The following is a 21,680-nucleotide window of genomic DNA, read 5'->3' on the forward strand; positions in this document are numbered from 1 at the left end:
TTTTTCCAGAAACGGCCTGTTTTCACGTAACAACATTCCTTTACTTATTTGATTTACGTACTTGAACTTCTCTTAACAGTGAAACTCTACGTCAGTACAGTAATCTTGTTTGCCCTGAAGACATTTCGATGATAAATCAAGAATTTTACGGAAACTAAAGATATGGGTTCTACCATAAGATACCCCTATTCAAGCTAACTTAAGTCTCGATGTCCTTACTTAGTAGGGGAGATGGAGCCTTTGTAGGGTGACGGCCAGATCCTGTAGAAAACGGGAATGTTCTGAACTGTGGCCGTCGTTCTAAAAACGATTTTGGCGGGAGAAGCTAACTTAAAAAACCCACCTAAACTATGCTAAAAGCCGTATCCTTACACAGGGGGCTTTGCCCCCCCGGACCCCCCCTTACACAATAGTTTCCTTACTTACGAGTACGACGGGTGAAGCTAACTTAAAAAACCCACCTAACCTATGCTAAAAGCCGTGTCCTTACCGAGGGGGGCTGCGCCCTCCCGGATCCCCCCCCCTTACACAACATATTTAAGATCCGTAGACCATTTCCAAACGTTTTTATTCTATACAAGATAACAGTCGGAGCGATAATAAGCAAATTAGGACGCTTGGCCGTAGCGCTACAAACTACCTGGGGAGACTTTACCACCCTACCCCCATGTTACCTCCCTAAGCCTTATACTGCTGTTTGCTTCCATAGTCAAAGAAAAAGGAAGTAAATTTTTTTTTTTCGCAATAGCGGAGTATTTCTGGGAAAAGTTACATGTAAGAAAGTAGATCGGAAAAAGAAGAGAAATGTAAATTATAGAACCTAAGGAGACATGATAATGTAAGGTGAAATTGTAAATATCCACATGGTACATATTATCTTAGATTGGTGTAGGGGTAAAATAATAGGTCAGTCATTAAATTATAATTCCTTATTGTTTACTATGCTTATGGTAAGCTATCTAATAATGGACCCATGGTATGCTATTATTTAATAGGACTGTGTTGAGTAATCATATGGTAAACTGTGTTGGTTGATCTGGCTAGGTGTAAATAGGCCTATTGTAGGCTATTAACAAATATTTATCCTGTAACAGTCCTTAATTAAACAGAAACATTTCATTCCTTAACCTAACCTAATCTAGGATGTCATGTCCTTGGTTATCCTGACTGAGGCCAGGGTAAAACTCCTCACCCATGCTCATTGTATACATTGGGCTTTTGGTAGGATACCTTATAGTAAAGCATGCGTTGTTACCTTATGATAGGCTTATAGTATGTTGTATTAAATAATGTCAAACTTGCCATACAGTTGTATGTTAGCAGGTAAGTTGGTAAATAGTGTCGGAAATATAGGCTTAATATTTACAGGAGGTAGTACAAGGGAGAGCAATTCCAAAGTTTGAGTTATAACGGTAAAATACTGTACTTCCGATTGCAAACGGTAGTCTTTAGGTATTCAGCCATGAGATCAGGAAATGTTAGTTTTATTCTAGATCATGCAGTGAATTGTAACCTTCTGTCATTCTTTAATGTAAATCAACAATTGTTGAACTGATTCACTTCGCTTTTGGATCGGGCGGTGGGCAGATGTGTCTGCTCCCGCCCTCGCTTGGCAGCCATTAATGTTTTGTCTTTACTTAATTACTTACTTTTCTTATACTTAATATATATGTAAACATTCTTTATGTTTATGTATATATTTGGGTATAGAAATTAGTAAGTTTCCTTTTCAGTGTTGTGCGGTGTTTGTAGTGTTCGACAACGCCACCGCGTAGTTCCAGGCCACTGCGGTTGCACTTCTTGGGGAACGGTCTCTTGGTCCTCCGGTCGTTCCTTCGGCCTCCGTTATTCGGCCGCCGTGGGGAATTGTCATCGCTGGACTTTCTCCATTCATCTGTTTTCTCCGCTGTTCCTCCTTCCCTGCGGGGAACTTGGACTCTTAGCGAAGGGAACGTGGGGGTTTAGTTTGACTACGGTCTCTCTCTCTCTACTCGAGGTCGTTCACCCTTTTACTACTACTACGTACTATTACGGTAGCTTCTTTCCCGTTGCGGGTTGAGTTGCTATTCTGTTTTTTGTCTCAATTATTTTCAATGAAATCTAATTGTATTTGTCAATTTTTCAGCTTCTGTAAAGAACACTTCCCTTCGGGGTTCAGTTGTTCTTACTTTTTGTGAACATTCTTAATGAATTACATAATTATAATTCTGTTATAATTCTGTTTTTGTTACAGTTCTCCGCCCTCCCCTTCTCCCATGATTGTCAGTGGGGGAGGAGGGTGCATACTTGATTTGTAATTCTTATGTTCTATTCCCTCAGGGTTTCTCTTCGGAGTTCCTCCCAGGGAAATTTTTGTTAACTAATTATTTTTTTTTTCCCATTAACGATCTGGTTTCTTCGTTTGCCTAATGTGCCAACGAAGCAGAGCTGTCTTGTTGTGCCTTGGGAGTCTGCTGTTACTGCCGCCTCTCTAGGACTTCGTCATGGGCGTGTTCCCTTCTCTTAGAAGTTCTCCCGTGACAACTGTCAGCTCTTTAGTTCATCTTAGAACGCTCAGGAGGTTTGCCTCCAGGGGTGGGTAACTTCCCTTCCGAGGGAGGTTCCCTTCCCAGGTATGAGTTTTCTTTTCCCTGCGGGGGGGAACTTCTCTTACCTTAATAATCCTGGATGGTTTATCCTGGTCCTCGGGCTGTTATACTCTTGGTGCTGAGCGACCGCTCTTGTAACCTTGCTCAAGGGGCTGAGCGGTTGCAAGTCAGGACCATGGAATTTCGTGCGACTATACTCTTGGGGCTGAGCGGTCGCACCTGCAGCTATGCTCAAGGGGCTGAGCAGCTGCAAGATCTTGTGACCTCTCTCGTTCGCGAGGGAGGCCACTCTTAAGGACTCCTCTTCGGAGGTTTTCTTCTTATAGGTCAGCTTGCTGATCCAACGGCCCTAAGGGGCACCATCATCAGTGTCTTCTAGTCTCTTCCACGAAGTGTTCACCTCTCTTGTTCGCGAGAGAGGCCACTCATAGAGACTCCTCTTCGGAGGACTGTTCCTGTTCAGAATCTCCTTGACCTGCCGTCTCTGTTCCTGGCTGCTGACGCTGTGGGCTCCCACACACCCCGTTATCCAACGGGCTCCGGTCCCTTCGGGGCTAAGGGCTTTCTCACATTGAGAGTAAGTCCCTTTAGTGCCAGGTATAGCATGCAATTGCTCGCAAGCGCTCGCCTACTGTTCCTGCTGTTCCTGAGAATTCCATCCAGAGGAATCCTGTTCCAGTCCTGATCGTCCCAGTTCTAGATCATCCTGTCAGCTGTCCCTTCATCTTAGGGCGCTCGCGTGCTCGTGCTCGCCGATGATCTTTCTACGTCAACGATCTTCTTTTGCGCGCTAGAGCCGACGATCTTCTTACGCGCTAGCGCTGACGATTTTCTTCGCGCGCTAGCGCTGACGATCTTCTTTGCGCGCTAGCGCTGATGATCTTCTTTGCGCGCTAACGCTGATGATCTTCTTTGCGCGCAAGCGCCGATGATCTTCTTACGCGTGCAAGCGCCGACGATCTTCTTTGCGCGCAAGCGCCGATGATCTTCTTACGCGCGCAAGCGCCGACGATCATCTTGGCCAACGATCTTCTTCACGAGCGAACGCTGCTTACGCTGTAGCGCTGGCGATCTTCTTACGCGCGCAAGCGCCGACGATCTTCGTTCGCGCGCAAGCGCCGACGATCTTCGTTCACGCGCTAGCGCTGACGATCTTCGTTCACGCTCTAGCGCTGACGATCTTCTTACGCGTGCAAGTGCCGACGATCTTCGAGCGCTGATGATCTTCTTACGTGCGCAAGCGCCGACGATCTTTTTTCACAAGCGAGCGCTGACGCTCTTCTTACGCGCGGAAGTGCCGACGATCTTCAAGCGCCGTCGATCTTCTTACTCGCATAAGCGCTGACGATCTTCGAGCGCTGTCGATCTTCTTACGTGCGCAAGCGCTGACAATCTTCAAGCTCCGACGATCTTGGCAAACGATCTTCTTTGGCGCGCTAGCGTTGACGATCTTCCTACGCACGTAAGCTCCGACGATCGTCCGCGCGCAGGCTGCTATGGTTCCCCGCGCCAACGATCTTCTTACGCGCGCAAGTGGCGACAATCTTCTTACGCGCGCAAGCACCGACGATCTTACGCACGCAAGCACCGACGATCTTCTTACACGCTAGCGCTGATGATATTCTTCGCGCGCTAGCGCTGACGATCTTCTTTGCGCGCAAGCGCCGATGATCTTCTTTGCGCGCAAGCGCCGATGATCTTCTTACGCGCGCAAGCGCTGACAATCTTCATCTCGGCCAACGAACTTCTTCACGAGCGAGCGCTGCTTGCGCTGTAGCGCTGACGATCTTCTTACGCGCGCAAGCGCCGACGATCTACGTTCGCGCGCAAGCGCCGACGATCTTCGTTCATGCGCTAGCGCTGACGATCTTCTTAAGCGCGCAAGCGCCGACGATCTTCGAGCGCTGATGATCTTAAGCGCGCAAGCGCCAACGATCTTTTTTCACAAGCGAGCGCTGATGCTCTTCTTACGCGCGGAAGCGCCGACGATCTTCGAGCGCCGTCGATCTTCTTACTTGCGCAAGCGCTGACGATCTTCGAGCGCCGATGATTTTCTTGCGCGAGCAAGCGCTGACAATCTTCAAACTCCGACGATCTTGGTAAACGATCTTCTTTGGCGCGCTAGCGTTGACGATCTTCCTACGCACGTAAGCTCCGACGATCGTCCGCGCGCAGGCAGCTATGGTTCCCCGCGCCAACGATCTTCTTATGCACGCAAGCACCGACGATCTTCTTTCGAGCACAAAGGCCGACGATCTTCAAGCGCCGATGATTTTCTTGCGCGCTCAAGCGCCGACGATCTTTCAGCGCCGTCGATCTTTAACGCTGTCGATCTTCTTTCGCACACAAGCACCGACGATCTTCAAGCGCCAACAACCTCGTACGTGACGCGCCGACATTTTCCACGGGCTCTTCAATCTGATTCCTGCTCATCCTATGATGTCTCGCCCGCGCGTGAATGTTTTCAACAGTCTCTCGCACGCGACCCCTTGTTTTTTCCCATCGCGTGAGCGCCAGCGTCTCTCGCGCTCGACCCCTGGGATTTTGCCAGCGCGCTCCCTCTACCGAGGTGAGACCTTCTCCCACCGCATTAATGGGAGAAACCCCACCTCGATCAGGAGAATCGTCCCGTGTTAGGGAGAGAAGAGCCCTCAGACTTCTTTGTTGGAGTTACGTATCCCTCCTAGGAGGGAATCGAAGGACTCTAAGAGTTCCCCCAAGTAGAACCTTTGGGGACAAGAGACTTTGCTGCCAGTCCATCAGGAGGAGAGCAGCATGATTCAGGGCACCACTCCGTGGAAGAGCTTTCCAGGGGAGTCTCTCTTGAGAGACTCTCTTGCCGGCAGGTGACATTCTCGGCAACAGAGGTCCTGAGTCAGGAAAAGGTCGCAAATTTGCCATACAGGCCACTTCGTGGCTGGATGTCTGGCTAGGGTCTCTGGGCATCCTGCTGCGACCCGAGGATCTGTCCTATGAGAGCATCAGGAAAGCCCTGGAGACCTTCCTCCTCTCGGGCACACGTACCATCGAGTTTCTGGCCCACCCAGTTTCGAACTTGTGGGCAAACTCAATCTTGGAACAACCTGATGCGGTGGCCGGGAGGTTCCACTCGAAGGTTCCAGCCGTGGATACCTGTAGGCTCAGACACTCTTCCATCTTGGGAAAGAGTCTGTTTGAGCCCAAGGTTACGGAACAGGCAGCTGAGAGGTGGAAGAAATCGAGCCACGATTTTCTTCTCCAAAAGGCCCTTACATATAAGCCCTACAAACCTCCAGCACCTCAACAACCTCGCCAATCCAAGACGACGAAACCGGTAGCGGCAGCAAAGACGAACGTGTCCAACCAGTACAGAGACAAGGAGGGCGGGAAGTCCTCCAGGGAAGGCAAGAATCCTAAGGGAGTGGCCAAGGCTGCGAGGACTAGGATTGGCAATCCCCCTGCATGTCCACCAGTGTGGGGATGCCGGCAAGTTGCACATTCAGGTGGCAGCAACTCGAGTCTGATTCCTGGACGATCTCCGTGATCAGTCAGGAATATCGCGTCCCGTTCTTAACGTCTCTTCCGCCCCTGACAGTGAATCCAGTGGCGTTGAGCTCCTATGCCCTGTGATGGGTAAAGGGGCTAGCCCTTCGGGCAGAATTCGAGACCATGCTCAAGAAGAATGCCCTCCAGGAGGTCGTCAACGGCTCCCCAGGCTCCTTCAGTTGACCCTTTCTCGTAAAGAAGGCGTCTGGAGGCTGGAGACCCGTCATCGACCTCGCATCTCTGAACAAGTTTGTCAAACAAACTCCGTTCAGCATGGAGACAGCAGACACGGTCAGACTTGCAGTGAGACCGCAAGACTTCATGTGTACACTGGATCTGAAGGACGCATACTTCCAGATCCTAATCCATCCGTCTTCCAGGAAGTACTTTAGGTTCAGCCTAGACAACAAGATCCACCAGTTCAAGGGGCTGAGTGCGGTATCTCCACAGCACCTCAGGTGTTCACCAGAGTGTTCACCCTGATATTTTTGTGGGCGCACAGGATCGGCATCCTGTCTCCTCCGCTATCTGGACGACTGGCTGATCCTGGCAGACTCGGAGTCGACCCTTATTCGACACCGAGACAAGCTTCTGGGACGTTGCTAAGATCTATGGATCATGGTAAATCTCGAGAAGTCTTCTCTGCCTCCATTTCTACGACTGGTATATCGAGGCATGATATTGGACACCAATCTCCACAAAGCCTTTCCATCAGACGACAAGATAGCAAGGCTGAGGGGGGTCACAGATCCTTTCCTCAGACGAGAAGAGCTTCTAGCCCAATCGTGGTTCCTCCCCTACGGCACCTTTCCCGCATGGGCCGTCTGGTTCCAAACGGCCGCCCCAGTATGAGATCCCTGTGATGGCGGCTCAAGTCCCGGTGGAATCAAGGCCTCGATTCCCCGGACATTCTGGTCCCTATGGGTCCGGCAGAACAGACGGACCTTCAGTGGTGGGGGACGGAGGTAACCTTCGAAGGGGAGTGGATCTTCTCGTCCTCCCCCCGGTTTTGATGCTGTCTTCGGACGCTTCAAAAGAAGGGTGGGGGCCCACGTTCTGAACCACAGGATCTCAGGCCCCTGGTCAGAATCAGGAAAGTGCCTCCACATAATCTGCTAGAATGAAGGCCGTATATCTGGCACTGCAACAATTCCAACAGATCCTGGCGACTCACTCCGTGGTGGTCGTGCTTCGACCGTTGCAGCTGCATCACTGGACCTCTCTGCCGATCGTTCGCGATCTCTTCCGCCTGCCAGACCTGCTGACCTTCCTTCACCGTTCCTGGCAGCTGACTTGCTGTGGGCGCCCGCACACCCTGTTTTCAAACGGGCACCGGTCCCTTCAAGGCAAAAGGGGCTTGCTCACAATGTGGGCAAGTCCCTTAAGTGCCAGTTTCCCCTGTGCGCTCACGCTCTCCTGCGCGCAATTGCGCGCAAGCGCTCGCCTGTTCCTGATGTTTCTGAGACAACGACCCAGAGACATACTATGCCAGGGACAACGCGCCAGCGAGCTCCTGCTGCAGAGTCGACGCGCCAGCGCTCTCGCCGATCTCCTGGTCATCAGTGCTCACCTGTGCGCCACCGCTCTCCTGCACTCCAGCGATCTCCTGCACTCCAGCGATCTCCTGCACGCCAGCGATCTCCTGTACGCCAGCGATCTCCTACTCGCCAGCGATCTCCTACTCGCCAGCGCACAGCTGCACGCCCTGATCATGTTACACGCCACGCGCGCCCACGATCTCCAGCTCGCCAGCGCTCCCCTCTTGCTCACCAACGCGCACCTGCGCGCCATCGCTCGCCTGCGCGCCCTCGATCTCCGGATCTGAGCACAGGAAAGAAGACTCGCCCCTCGCCTTCTCGCCAGCGATCTCCTGCGCGCCCTCAGAACTCGCCCACTCGTCAGCCCTCGCCTGCGCACCATCGCGCTCAGTCACCTTCGCACCATCACACGCAGTCACCTTCGCGCGCACAGGTTCCAGTTCCTACCGTGCGCCCTTCCAGAGGCTTCCGAGATACTGCGCGCCCACGAGCAGTCTCCTCCCCGTGCTTCCACGCTTGCTGGTCCTTCTGCGCGCCCACTGTCTTCGCCAGACCGCGCCCCTGCGCACCATTGATCTCCTGCGCGCACACGCGCACCATCTACGCGCCATCACTCCCCAGCACGCAATCGCGCCCACGAGCCTGCTCGCCGTAGTTCACCTATGCGCCATCGCTCGCCTGCTCGCCAGCACTCGCCCCCGTGCCCTTTCTTTCCAGGCAGGCCATGTTGTAGTCTCTACCCGATTCCCTTCCCTCCAGAGGGAGTCTCTGACACTGCGTCTGTCAGTAAGCAGCCATGGTTTGAGTCCCTTATCAGAGCTGTCGTCCAGGCTGTTAAGCCTGCCTTCTCTGATTTGGGCCCCAAACCAAGGGCAGCACCGACCCCTCTGTAGAGGAAGAGAGGAGTAGAGATTGTGGTGACTTCTCCTCGGGTCAAGCTGGCTCCCAAGAAGTCTGTCAGGAAGGCTCCTTCCCCCCCGCAGACGTTTTCTCCATCCCCTGTGGACGAGGTTTTTCCGTCCTCAGGGGAGTCTTCCGAGGTGAGGCTTTCTCCCACCGCACCAATGGGAGCAACCCCACCTCAAGCAGGAGAATCGTCCCGTGTTGGGGCGTAGAAGAACCCTCAGATTTTGTTGCTGGAGTCTTGTATCCCTCCTAGGAGGGAAGACCATCCCGAAGTCTTCTTCCAGGATTCAACCAGAGCCAACGAGACCCGCGGAGAACGCCCACGTGTCCCCCCAAGAAGAGCCTCTGGGGACGGGAGACTTCGCTGCCGATTCTCCAGGAGGAGAGCAGCAAGAGTCAGAGCATGCCTTCTGGCAGGTCTTGACTCTAATGAGGAATCTCAACAAGTTTCCGGACCCGGAGATTCCCCCTCGGGAGGGCAAGGACACGGTCCTGGACCGAGTCTTTGGCACTCAGTAACCCACTAAGGCCAGTGCGGCTCTGCTCTGGTCCCAAGGGGTCAAGAGTGCCAGAGATAAGGTTGAGGGCCAGCTCTCCGAGCTCGCCTCCAGCCGTTCCACTGCTAGCAACAAGCTCCTCCCTCCTCCTTGTGCCCACCAGAGGAGGTTTTTGAGATCATGGAGGAGCCTTGTTTAGCTCTTCCGTTGCACCACTCTGTGGAAGAGCTTATTAAGGGAGTTCCTCTTGATAGACTCTCTAGCTGGCAAGTGACTTTCTCGGCGACAGAGATCCTAAACCAGGAGAAGGTCGCGAAGTGTGCCATGCAGGCTACTTTGTGGCTGGATGTCTTGTTGGGGTCTCTTGGCATCCTTTTGCGATCCGAGGATCTGTCCAAGGAAAGCACTAGGAAGGCCCTGGAGACCTTCCTCCTCTCGGGCACCCGCACCTTTGAGTTTCTGGCCCACCAAATCTCGAAATCTAGAAACGACGTGATGCGGTGGTCGAGAGGTTCCATTCAAAGGTTTCAACCGTCGAAGTCAGCAAGCTCAGACACACTTCTCTGATGGGAAAGAGCCTGTTTGAGCCTAAGGATATGGAACAGGCGGCTGAGAGGTGGAGGAAATCCAATCAGGATTCTCTCCTCCAAAGAGCTCTCACATCGAAGCCCTTGAAACCTCCAGCACCTCAACAACAACCTCGCCAGACAAGACAACGAAACCGGCAGCGGCAGCGAAGACATCGGTGTCCAAACAGCAGCCCTTTCCTGTCAAAGACAGGAGAGGCAAGAAGTCCTACAGGGGAGGCAAGAATCCTAGGGGGAGCGACCGAGGCCGCAAACGCTAGGATTGGCAATCCCCCTGCATGTCCACCAGTGGGGGATGCCTACAAAGTTGCGCAACCAGGTGGCAGCAACTCGGGGCCGATTCCTGGACAGTTTCTGTAATCAGTCTAGGATATCGCTTCCCGTTCATAACATCTCTTCCTCCCCTGACAGCGAATCCAGTGTCGTTGAGCTCCTATGCCATGGGATCGGCAAAGGGGCTAGCCCTACGGGCAGAAGTCGAGACCATGTTAAAGAAGGATGCTTTCAGAGAGGTCGTCGACAGGTCCCCAGGCTTCTTCAGTCGACTCTTTCTTGTAAAGAAGGCGTCTGGAGGCTGGAGACCAGTCATCGACCTCTCAGCTCTGAACAGGTTTGTCAAACAAACTCCGTTCAACATGGAGACAGCAGACACGGTCAGACTTGCAGTGAGACCACAAGACTTCATGTGTACACTGGATCTGAAGGACGCGTACTTCCAGATCCCAATCCATCCGTCTTCAAGGAAGTACTTAAGATTCAGCCTAGACAACAAGATCTACTAGTTCAAGGTGCTGTGTTTCGGTCTCTCCACAGCACCTCAGGTTTTCACCAGTGTTCACCCTGATCTCTTCGTTGGCACACAGGATCGGCATTCGTCTACTTCGTTATCTGGATGACTGGCTGATCCTAGCAGACTCGGAGTCGACCCTTCTTCGACACCGAGACAAGCTTCTGGGACTTTGGGATCATGGTAAATCTCGAGAAGTCTTCTCTGCTTCCATCTCAACGACTGGTATATCTAGGCATGATCTTGGACACCAATCTTCACAAAGCCTTTCCATCAGACGACAGGATAGCATTGCTGAGGAGGGTCGCAGATCCTTTCCTCAGACGAGAAGAACTCCCAGCCCAATCGTGGTTACGTCTCCTAGGTCACCTTTCCTCTCTGGCCCGTCTAGTTCCAAATGGGCGCCTCAGGATGAGGTCCCTGCAATGGCGGCTCAAGTCTCGGTGGAATCAAGGTCACGATTCCCCGGACATTTTGGTCCCTATGGGTCCTGCGGAACGGACGGACCTTCAATGGCGGGTGACAGACGAGAACCTCCGAAAGGGAGTGGCTCTTCTCGTCCTCCCCCCGGATTTGATGCTGTTCTCGGAAGCCTCAAAAGAAGGGTGAGGGGCCCACGTTCTGAATACAGGACCTCAGGCCTATGGTCAGAATCAGAAAAGTGCCTCCTCATAAACCTGCTAGAGATGAAGGCCGTCTATTTGGCTCTTCAACAGTTCCAACAGTACCTGGTGGGTCACTCCGTGGTGGTGATGAGCGACAACACCACAGTAGTGGCTTACATCAACAAGCAGGGAGGTACCTTTTCACATCAGCTATCCCATCTTGCAGTAGAGATACTGAGATGGACCGAAGTCCACTCGATTCCACTATGGGCTCGCTTCATTCCGGTCAAAAGGAATGTGCTCGCCGACAGTCTGAGCAGAGCATCCCAGATAGTGAGTACCAAGTGGTCTTTGGATCCTCTAGTAGCCAACAAAGTCCTGACTTTGTGGGGTTCCCCGACGGTGGATCTGTTCGCGACAGCCTTGAATTTCAAGCTCCCGCTGTACTGCTCCCCAGTCCCGGACCCCAAGGCACTCTGGCAATATGCCTTCCAACAACGGTGGGACAACATCGACGTTTACGCCTTTCCCCCGTTCTGTCTGATGAGAAGGGTGCTCAACAAGACCAGAATATCGGTCAACCTGTCAATGACCTTAATAGCTCCGCTATGGCATCACGCAGAGTGGTTCCCGGACCTTCTGCAGCTCCTGACGGAACTCCCGAGAGAACTCCCTCCTCGACACGAGCTACTCAAGCAACCACACGCCAACATCTTCCATAAAGCCGTTGCATCGCTACGGCTTCACGCCTGTAGACTATCCAGTATCTCCTCACAGAGAGAGGTTTTTCGTAACAAGTTGCGGAAAGGATGTCTCGACACCTGCGAAAGTCATCCGCAGGAGTCTACCAGGCGAAGTGGAGAACCTTCTGTGGTTGGTGTCGTGGAAGGGGTATCCCTCCCCTTGATGCCACTGTTCCAGCAATAGCGGAGTTTCTTGTGTATTTGCGGGAAGAAATGCGCCATTCAGTCTCGGCAGTGAAAGGCTATCGCTCAGCCTTAAGTCTTGCCTTCAGGCTAAAAGGAATGGACATTTCCTCCTCGCTAGAACTTTCTTTACTCATACGAAGTTATGAACTTACCTGCCCTCAGTCGGAAGTGAGACCTCCTCCATGGAACGTGGTTCGAGTCCTCAGGGCTCTTAAGAGACCTCCGTTCAAACCATTACGCCAGGCTTCCGATCGCCACTGACTTGGAAGACGGTGTTCCTACTTGCTTTGGCCTCGGCCAAGCGAGTCAGCGAACTTCATGGTCTCTGGTTTGACATCGCCCATTCAAGGGGATGGGGGGAGGTAACGTTCAAGTTTGTCCCTGAGTTTGTAGCTAAGACTCAAAATCCGGGAGTGCTGGACCCCCAGTTCGACTCCTTCCGGATCTCAAGTCTCCGTTCTGTAACAGATGACCCAGACCATCTCCTACTGTGCCCAGTAAGGAGTCTGAGGCTCTATCTTAAAAGAACAGCTGCAGTTCGTCCTCGAGTGCAAGCATTGTTTGTAAGCACAGGAAGGACGAAGAGGAGGGTCACTAAGAATACTATCTCAGCATGGATTCGCAGGGTCATCCACCATTCCCTGAATCCAGACCCTCCTCCGTCACGTCGCCTTAGAGCGCACGATGTGAGAGGCATCGCTACGTCCCTGGCGTTTAAGAGAAACTACTCAGTGATGCAGGTTCTACAAGCAGGGGTTTGGAAGTGTCAAACGACCTTCACAGCCCACTACCTGCAAGACGTGACCCACAGGAGGCTCGATACTTTAGAATATCTATCGGCCCTGTGTTGGCTGCACAACAGCTGGTCTAAACCTCAGGCTCCTTAATGGACAAGTAGCAGAGGGTTGAGGGCATTGTTACCCGGTTTTAGTCTTCATGAATGAAAAGGTATGCCTGGCCCTTATTCTTTTCTTCATACTCCCATCTCTTGGGAAAAGCAGCATCCTGGGTTCTCTGCACAGCTGACCTCAAACCACTGCAGGTAAACCATGCTTCCTTGTGTTCCTAGTATTAAGATAATACTGTCGCATCCCCCATACCCTTACGAGGTGGTATTGGGAACGTCCTAACCTAGAATTCCATCTAAAGGACTCCAGGTCAACTTCCTAGGACGAGTCACACTTCATTCCTTCACACACAAGCTTACGTAGGCCGCGATCCTTGCAGAGCAAGGTACTTGCGAGGTGCAGGGACTCCTTATCTTGAGTTCTACTTACTCAGATACTGAGTCCCCGGGCAAAAGCCAAAGCCAGTACGGCTGGGACTTACCACCCTTCCTAAGGGTTAAGTCACCCTATTTAAATAGCGTGGTTTGTATTTCGGTTATGGAACAAATGACAAATTCGTAGATAATTTGTATTTTTCCTAACCATACAAACCTTAGCTATTTAATCAAACTTGCCCGCCAGCCCTGTCCCCCAGGATAAGTCCTACCTCTAAGCAAAGTGGACTAGTTCACTGGTGTGTGAGGGGGGAGGGGTAGCTAGCTACTCCTCCCCTACCCCCTCGCTAACTAGCGAGGGGGTAGTAAATTCTCGGTAAAATTTAATGGCTCGTCACTTCAGCTACGCCGAAAGCAATATTCTATTTAAATAGCTAAGGTTTGTATGGTTAGGAAAAATACAAATTATCTACGAATTTGTCATATGTGAGTAGTATAGTTTAAGGAAAACTTGTGAGTGTACAGCATGTGAATAGTCCTTTTTTTTTTTTTAATATTCAAATTTTTTTTTTATCTTGTCATCGTGAGGCTGGAGTGTAAAAGGATGCTAGTTTTGCATTTAATTGCCTTTTTGATTTGACAGAGCAATGTTGATGTAATCCTAACAGTTTTTTTCTTTTCCAAATAAATATTTTTTTTTGTTTTTATTCCAGTTCTTTACATCACTGTGTCCCCTTCTCAACCACTGTTTTTAGAATTGTTTTTTCATTGTTTTTTTTTTCCTTTCACCTAATGTTCTGATATGTTACCTAAATTCAGCAAGCTAAGTGAAAGGGAAGAAAAGGGGAAAGTAAGGTTCTAGCTGGGTCCCCTTGCCCAGTATAAATCAAGGGGTGGTGCCCAGTGCTCCGTTCTCTTGACCTGTTACCTAGATTTTTGGGTATTCCACCTTTGAATATTTTTTTTGTGTAGTGAATCTTGGGTTGAGGTCGGCATTCGGACACTAAGCAGTTCGGGTGCTACCTCTGGTCGCAGTCCGCAAACCAGTACACCGCCAAGAGAACTCCCTCCACGACACAATCTACTCAAACAACCACACACCAACATCTTCCCCAAAGCAGTTGCTTCACTACGACTTCACGCCTGGAGACCATCCAGCATCTCCTCTCTGAGAGAGGATTTTCGCAACAAGTTGCAATCAGGATGTCTGGACACCTGCGAAAGTCATCAGCAGCAGTCTACCAGGCAAAGTGGAAAGTCTTCTGTGGTTGGTGTCGTCGAAGGTGTATTTCTCCACTCGATGCCACTATTCCAGCAATAGCGGAGTTCCTTATGTATTTGCGTGAAGAAATGCGCCTATCAGTCTTGGCAGTGAAAGGCTATTGCTCACCCTTAAGCCTCGCCTTCAGGCTGAAAGGAATGGACATTTCTTCATCGCTAGAACTTTCTCTACTCATACAGAGTTATGAACTTACCTGCCCTCAGTCGGAAGTGAGACCTTCCCCATGGAACGTGGTTCGAGTTCTCAGGTCTCTTAAGAGACCTCCCTATGAACCATTAAGCCAGGCATCAGATCGCCGCCTAACTTGGAAGACGGTGTTCCTACTAGCTTTTGCCTCAGCCAAGCGAGTCAGCGAACTTCATGGTCTCTCGTATGACATCGCCCATTCAAGGAGATGGGGGGAGGTAACGTTCAGCTTCGTCCCTGAGTTTATTGCTAAGATTCAGAACCCGGGAGTAGCGGATCCTCGATTCGACTCCTTCAGGATTTCTAGTCTCCGTGCTGTAACAGATAACCCAGACCATCTGTTACTATGCCCAGTAAGGAGCTTGAGGCTGTACCTCAAGAGAAAAGCCGCAGCCCGTCCTCGTGTGCCAGCACTATTCGTCAGCACTGGAAGGACTAAGAGGAGGGTCATCAAGAACACCATCTCTACATGGATTCACAGGGTCATTGACCTGTCACTGAATCCAGACCCTCCTCCGTCACGTCGCCCCAGAGCACATGATGTCAGGGGCATAGCTACGTCCCTGGCCTTCAAAGAAATTTTTCAGTGACGCAGGTTCTTCAAGCTGGGGTGTGGAAACGGCAGACCACGTTCACATCCCACTACCTGCGAGACGTGACCCACAGGAGACTCGATACTTTCTCTATCGGTCCTGTAGTGGATGCACAACAGCTGGTTTAAAACCTCAAGCTCCTTATTGGACAAGTAGCAGAAGGTTGAGGGCATTGTTACCTGGTTTTAGTCTGCGTGAATGAAAAGGTTTGACTGGCCCTTATTCTTTTCTTTATCATCCCCTCTCTTGGGGAAAGCAGTATCCTGGGTTCTCTGCATAGCTGACCTCAAACCACTGCAGGTAAACCATGCTCCCCTGTGTTTCTAGTTTTAATATTAATATTGTTATGTCCCTATACCCTGACGTGGTGGTATTGGGAAAGTCCTAGTCTACAAGTTTCCATCTAAAGAGCTTCAGAACAACTTTCTAGTACGAGTCGCACTTCTTCATACCTTCACACACAGCTTGCGTAGGCCGCAGACCTTGCGTAGCAAGGTTTTAGTGAGGTGCAGGAGCTCCTTATTTCTTGAATGCTAACACACTTAGATAAGGAGCCCCCGGGCAAAGCCAAAAGCCAGACTGGCTGGGACCTCCACCCTTCCTAAGGGGTGAGTCACCCCTATTAAATAGTGTGGTTTGTATTCCAGTTAAGGAACAAATGACAAAATTCGTAGGTAATTTGTATTCTTCTTAACTATACAAACCTTAGCTATTTAACCAAACTTGCCCGCCAGCCCTATCCCCCTCGAAGTCCTACCTCCAAGCAAAGTGAGCTCAAGCACAGGTGTGTGAGAGGTGGGTGGTAGAAAGCTACCCTCCCCTACCCCCGCTAACTAGCGGTGTGGGTAGTAAACCCTCGTTAAAAATTAATGGCTTGTCATTTCAGCTACGCCGAAAGTAATACCCCTATTAAATAGCTAAGGTTTGTATAGTTAGAAAAAATACAAATTATCTACGAATTTGTCATATTTAGCAACTGCTTGCTGTTCAGTAGCTCCATTTCTTTAGTTTGCTCTCGGATGTACTATTATGGGCTCGCATGTTGTTTTAAGAAAGCGGCATGACACAAGGAAGTGTTTGCAAGTCGTATTTGCTCAAGTGGTTGTTTTTGATTGATCGCACTATTGTTCGAGATCAGTAGCATAGCTTTCAACTACTCTTGATTGGTTATACATTCTCTCACCTGTCAATCCATGGGAGTAACACTTTAAAAGCCCCAATTTCTGGCTAACACAAAGTAAAATGTGTTAGTGTTAAAAGGTATAGGAATTATATGCAATACAAACCTGAGCTGGTACAAAGGTTTATAATGCAGAATTGAAGGAAATACATTTACTTCACAAGGGCTCTAATTAGTAGTTACACTTGAGCACTCATCTCAGAGCTGTCGCTTGCTGGTGCTCTCCTCGCTTTTCCCACGTTCCCCCTTTTACTTTTACTGTCGTAAAGTCTTTGGACAGACAGTAGGGATAGGCGTAACCATATCGATCATGCTCGGTCAACTTACTCTAAGAGTGGATGCTGACCCTAAAAAGAAATTGTATCAACACATAGAAGCTTAGCTTATCACTTGAATAATGGTGGCATGCAAAAGGCCATAGTGTTATACAATTTTTGACCCCTCCTCCAAGAGCAGATTTCCTACTATTCAGTAATATAATGACATGTGGGAGGATCCCTACAGTTTGGATAAAAGAGGTGGGGAGACACGTGTTGGCGCGTGGTCCTGGGAACACAGAGCTTGCTCACATGCCCCAGTGTGCGCGCTAGCAGGTATACCCGCTTTCATAGGCAGGTCCGTGCAACTGTGGTCTCCAGTTGTGATTGCTATGACGATTGCCTTGCCGAATTGAGAGCGCAGCATGATATCTTCATGCATGCTCATCTCGTCCACCTTTGCCCCGCGGTTTTTCTCACTCTGATAACCCTGCTCTACCTAGCAAGGTAGAGTGAACAACGCAGGCTCGTACTTACACACCTGTGGTCCCATGACCCGTACAACTCCCCTAGTCTCGCCCTAGCCTATTATCAGCTGAACTTGTGTCTAGGCAACAAGGGTAGCATGTACGATCCTGTGGCACAAGGCACGTACAGTATTCCACTTGCAAGCCAACAGCAATGTTTTTTTTTTGTTGCAATGTGGTTTGGTAAAGGTTATGCCCTTTGGGCATCTGGAAACTGGGGGCCGGTCTTAAGACTTCAGCACGATCAGATAAGCAATCAGATAATTAAACTTTATGGTTACAATGCACTTGAGTTTTTTCAGTTCATGGTAGTGAACAAGGCCTTCTAGTTGCAAAACAAGTTCCGTCCCAGAATAGTGTTCTGAGAGAGGAGATCTAAGACAGATATAAGGTGTGGCTTTCTAACACCAACCTCTGCAAGGGTGCAGACTTTCTGTTTTACCCTTCGGAACTTATGATCTTCACAGACACATTAAGATTGGGGATCCCCACTGTTTCAAACAAGGAGTGTCAGGTTAATGGTCTGATGTAGATCAGAATGGTCACATTATTATGCTAGAGTTTAGGTGACCTGTCTCGCCTTCCAGCATTCTTAACTGCTCCTATCAAACCACTAGGTGGTGTTGATAAGCAACAATACCACTTTAGGGTAGTACTGTACTTTCAAGTGCCTTTTCATCAAACCTCTCAAAAGTACCTCTGGTTCTCCCTCAATGGTATCGATGTACCAGTTCAAGACTGTTTCAGAATGTGTACTGTTCCTTAGGTGTTCACCATGGTAGCCACATGGTCCCCCTCGCAAGGGATATGTCTCCTTATGTATCTTGACAACTGATTTATCAATGGCCTTATCGAAGAGGCCGTTGCTTCAGGATCGGGATAGAATTCTCACACTACCACGATTTAGGGATTGTGTTAAACTTGGAGAAATCTAGTCTCGTACCCAGGAAGAGGGTGAAGTACTGGGGCATGATGATAGATTTGGCAGCAACAAGTCTTTGCCATAGATGATTGCATCAGCAAGTTTAGGAAGGTTATGCGATAGTTCTAGCTCAGCAATGGCAATGTCTTCTTGGACATCTGTCCTTGGAGGTGCTTGTTCCTCTTTTGCATTTCCAACAGAGATCCCTTCAGTAGTGTTTGAAGGATCACTGGGTAGCCAACTGGGATCCTCTGTTCCTTCCTGCATCAGTGTTACTGGCGGTCTGGAGTGATCCTGCCTGGTGTCTTGGTGAAAACTACCTCACCTGGCAGTTCCACTCAACTCCCTGCTTTTGGACTTGTATTTGTTCTTGGGTGCATTGAAGAAAGGGTGAAGTGCTGCCATTGACAACCTGGTCGTATCATGAGTGTGGTCCAAGGAAGACAGGTACTGTATCTGCATATCAACATTTTCATGATGCAAATGGCCTTCCTAGGTCAGCAAGTGTTCCCAGAGGGTTTTAGGAGGCACTCGGTACTGCTAATGAGCAACAGCTCAACTGTATTGGCCTATGTCAACAAGCAAGTTGACGAAGCAGATGCACATCTGGGCGGAGTTTCATACCAGGGAGTTGTCAGCAACTTACCTTCCGGGCAAGAGGAATGTCCCAGCAAACACACTCAGCCATGAAGGGCAAGTTGTAGGAGCGGAGTGATCTCTACATCCTTTCGTGATAGAAAGGGTTATTGCCCTGTGGGGCTCTCCTGAGATCAACAAGTATGCAACTCTGCTAAACAAGAAGCTCCCCATCTAATGCTCCCCCATTCCTGACCCATGGGCAGTGTTCCAAGATGCCTTCTAACACCCCTGGGATTACCTATATGTCTACACCATTCCCCTGTTCAGCCTGATTCAGCCAGTAATCAACAGTGTAGTGATTATGCCAGGAATCAGAATGACCCTGGTGGCTCCCAGATGCTCATATGCTGAGTGGTATCCTGATTTGCTTGCTCATCTGGTCTTGGTTCTGAGAGAACTATCCCTATTGCCCACTAATCTCTCTCAGCTGCACCTGCAGAGGTATTACCAGTCTGTGGAGTCATCTCTTCATGGATGGAGACTATACTGTATCGCCTCCGAGCGAAAGGCTTTTCGCGAAGCACTGCACATGTACTCGATAAATGTCTACCATCTGGGCCATCTGTGGCTAGTGTTGTAGAAGTGGTATTTCTCTGTTCGGAGCATCTCTAGCACAGATCGCTGATTTCCTCGTGTTCCTTCGCCAGGAGAAGTGTCTCTCAGTTGTTGCCATCAAAGGCTACTGCTCAGGCTTGGTTATGGTCTTTCGACTGAAGGGAATAATTCTCTCGGCCTCCTGGAAGCTGTCTATACTTGTGAGGAGCTTTGAGCAGTCTTGTACATGCCGGGACCTCAGGCCCCCAGAATGGGATGTGACTAGTCCTCAAGGCTCTTACGCATACTTTGATTGAGCTCTTGAGTAGGTAGGTTGTCAGACAGATCTGATGCAAGACTCATACTGTTTTCTTGCTAGTCTTAACTTGGGTAAAAAGAGTGAGCGAGTTGCACAGTCTCTCTTATGTAGTCATCCACACTCGTAGATAGATAGAGGTCTCCCCTAATTTTGTGCTGGAGTTTGAGGCCAAGACTGAATGTGGCAGTGCATGATTTTAGGTTCAAATTCCCCTGGGAAATGACAGCTGTTGATTTTGACGAGATGCTCGTGTCCCGTAAGGTTGCTGCGACTGAAGAGGGCTTGATACCTCAGGCCTGAGTGTAGGAGACTCTTCATTAGCACTGGTCGGGCTTCGTGATACAATCCAGATAGTTGAAGCGCCAGCCAGAATCATGGCTCACGAAGTCGGGTATTGCCCCATCTCCCATTATGAAAGAACCTGTCAGTGGGCAAACTCTTAAAGGCGGGTGTCTGACAGAGGCAGACCTCTTTTATGACCTTTTACCTGAAAGATTGTACCCATAAGTCCCTGGACACTTTTATGCTTGGACCTGTGGTGGTTACTCAGTTTGTTGTGTAGCAAGCTCAACACCTTACAAGGACAGATTACTTCTTATCTATGATAACATTATTGACACAAGTCCAAAATTTAATTGCGTTTTCTTTTCAGGTGTGCGTAATTTCTTCGGATCGCCTTCACATGGACCTGTCCTGGGCGCCAGGGTGCTGCATGCGGTACATTCATGTCATCGCTGGATACCCACCCGCACTCTCTTTCCTTTATGTAGAGGTCATCGTTGCGAGCAGGGTTCACCTTGCGCAGAGTGTAGGGAGCGGCTTGCCTTTCAATGGTAGAAATTTGGGCGTCGCAGAAAGAAGGCTAAACGTGATCTTTCTCCTCTCTTTCAAAGGCTCCTTCCCGCTCGCGTTCTTCCGAGGGACAATCTACCAGGAGCGCAGACTGACTGACTCTTTGGCAACCCCTGGGTAACTGGGGTGGTGTTGCTTCCCCTTGAGGAGCAACTTCAACTCCAGCTGCCGGGGAGCCATTCTCCCTTTCAGATGTGTTGCAGGTGTGGCTAACCTTAGGGGTTTCTGGACCCCCTTCAAAGGAGGAACTTCTGCGTCTCCCTCAGCGCAGTGCCAGTAAGGACCCTTCTCCAGAGCCTTCAACATCTCATGCTTTGGAGGTGTGCGAAGTCCATCTGTCGCCCTCTCCTGGGCCGTCCATGCGCGGATGAGGTGATCGCTCACGTTCGCCCCTCCCACAGCCTCCTGCTACTGACGACCCTACTCGCCATCCTTTAACCTTCAACCTCCTGTTTCTTCCCACAGGAACCCGTCGGTCGGAGGTGATGATCTTCCTAAGACCAGCGCTCCTCCCACCAGCAACGCGAAAGGATGATCCTCGCCATCTCCTCGAGGACACTTTTCTCCTGATTGTCATTCGCAATGATCGAAAGAGCATCTATATCGTAGGTCATAGAGCTTCACGCTCGGTCTGAACACTCTCCTCGGAGGTGTTCCTCTTCACGAGAAGAGGTCTTGCGATCACACACATCCCAGTCTAGACCCAGGTCCAGACGCTTGCCATCGCTTCACCCCCAGAAGTCCTGCCTGCAATCAAAAGTGACGTACCTCACAGCTGCGAGAGTATATTTAGAGGTGGCGGGGTGCCCCCCCAGCCTACCCACTCAAGCTTTTAGGCAGGGTTGCCACCTCGCACTTTTAAGTTTAATGGCTACCTCCCAGCTTTTCCGAAAGATAATCCAAATAAATAACTCCAGCTTTGTATTAATCAGGGAAAAATACAAATTATCTCCAAATTTGTCATTTTAATACTAGGGGGATTTCCATCCCTCCAAGCAGTGAGTCTCCCTAATTGAAGGATGTGGGTTTCTATGTTGCGTAGGAACAAATATCAAATTTTAAAAGTAATTTATATATTTTCCTAGCTGCCTTACAAACCTGAGTCCTTTAATATGTCTTCTCTTGTTAAATCACCCCGCTTAAGTCCTGGGTCGAAGTAGCAAAAGGGAATTTTGAATGGTCTGGGGGGGCTTTTCCCTGCACCC

The 21,680-nt window shown here is 50.0% G+C and overlaps 1 protein-coding gene across 1 annotated transcript in view; it reads left to right on the forward strand.

Annotated features, from left to right (window-relative positions):
• The window catches only part of LOC137617870 (FAD-linked sulfhydryl oxidase ALR-like), a 79,093-nt gene that overhangs the window by 1,027 nt on the left and 56,386 nt on the right, over positions 1–21,680 (forward strand). The gene's annotated exons all lie outside the window — the stretch shown is intronic.

Source organism: Palaemon carinicauda, chromosome 24 (genome assembly GCF_036898095.1).
Source record: "Palaemon carinicauda isolate YSFRI2023 chromosome 24, ASM3689809v2, whole genome shotgun sequence".
NCBI classification, from domain to species: domain Eukaryota; kingdom Metazoa; phylum Arthropoda; class Malacostraca; order Decapoda; family Palaemonidae; genus Palaemon; species Palaemon carinicauda.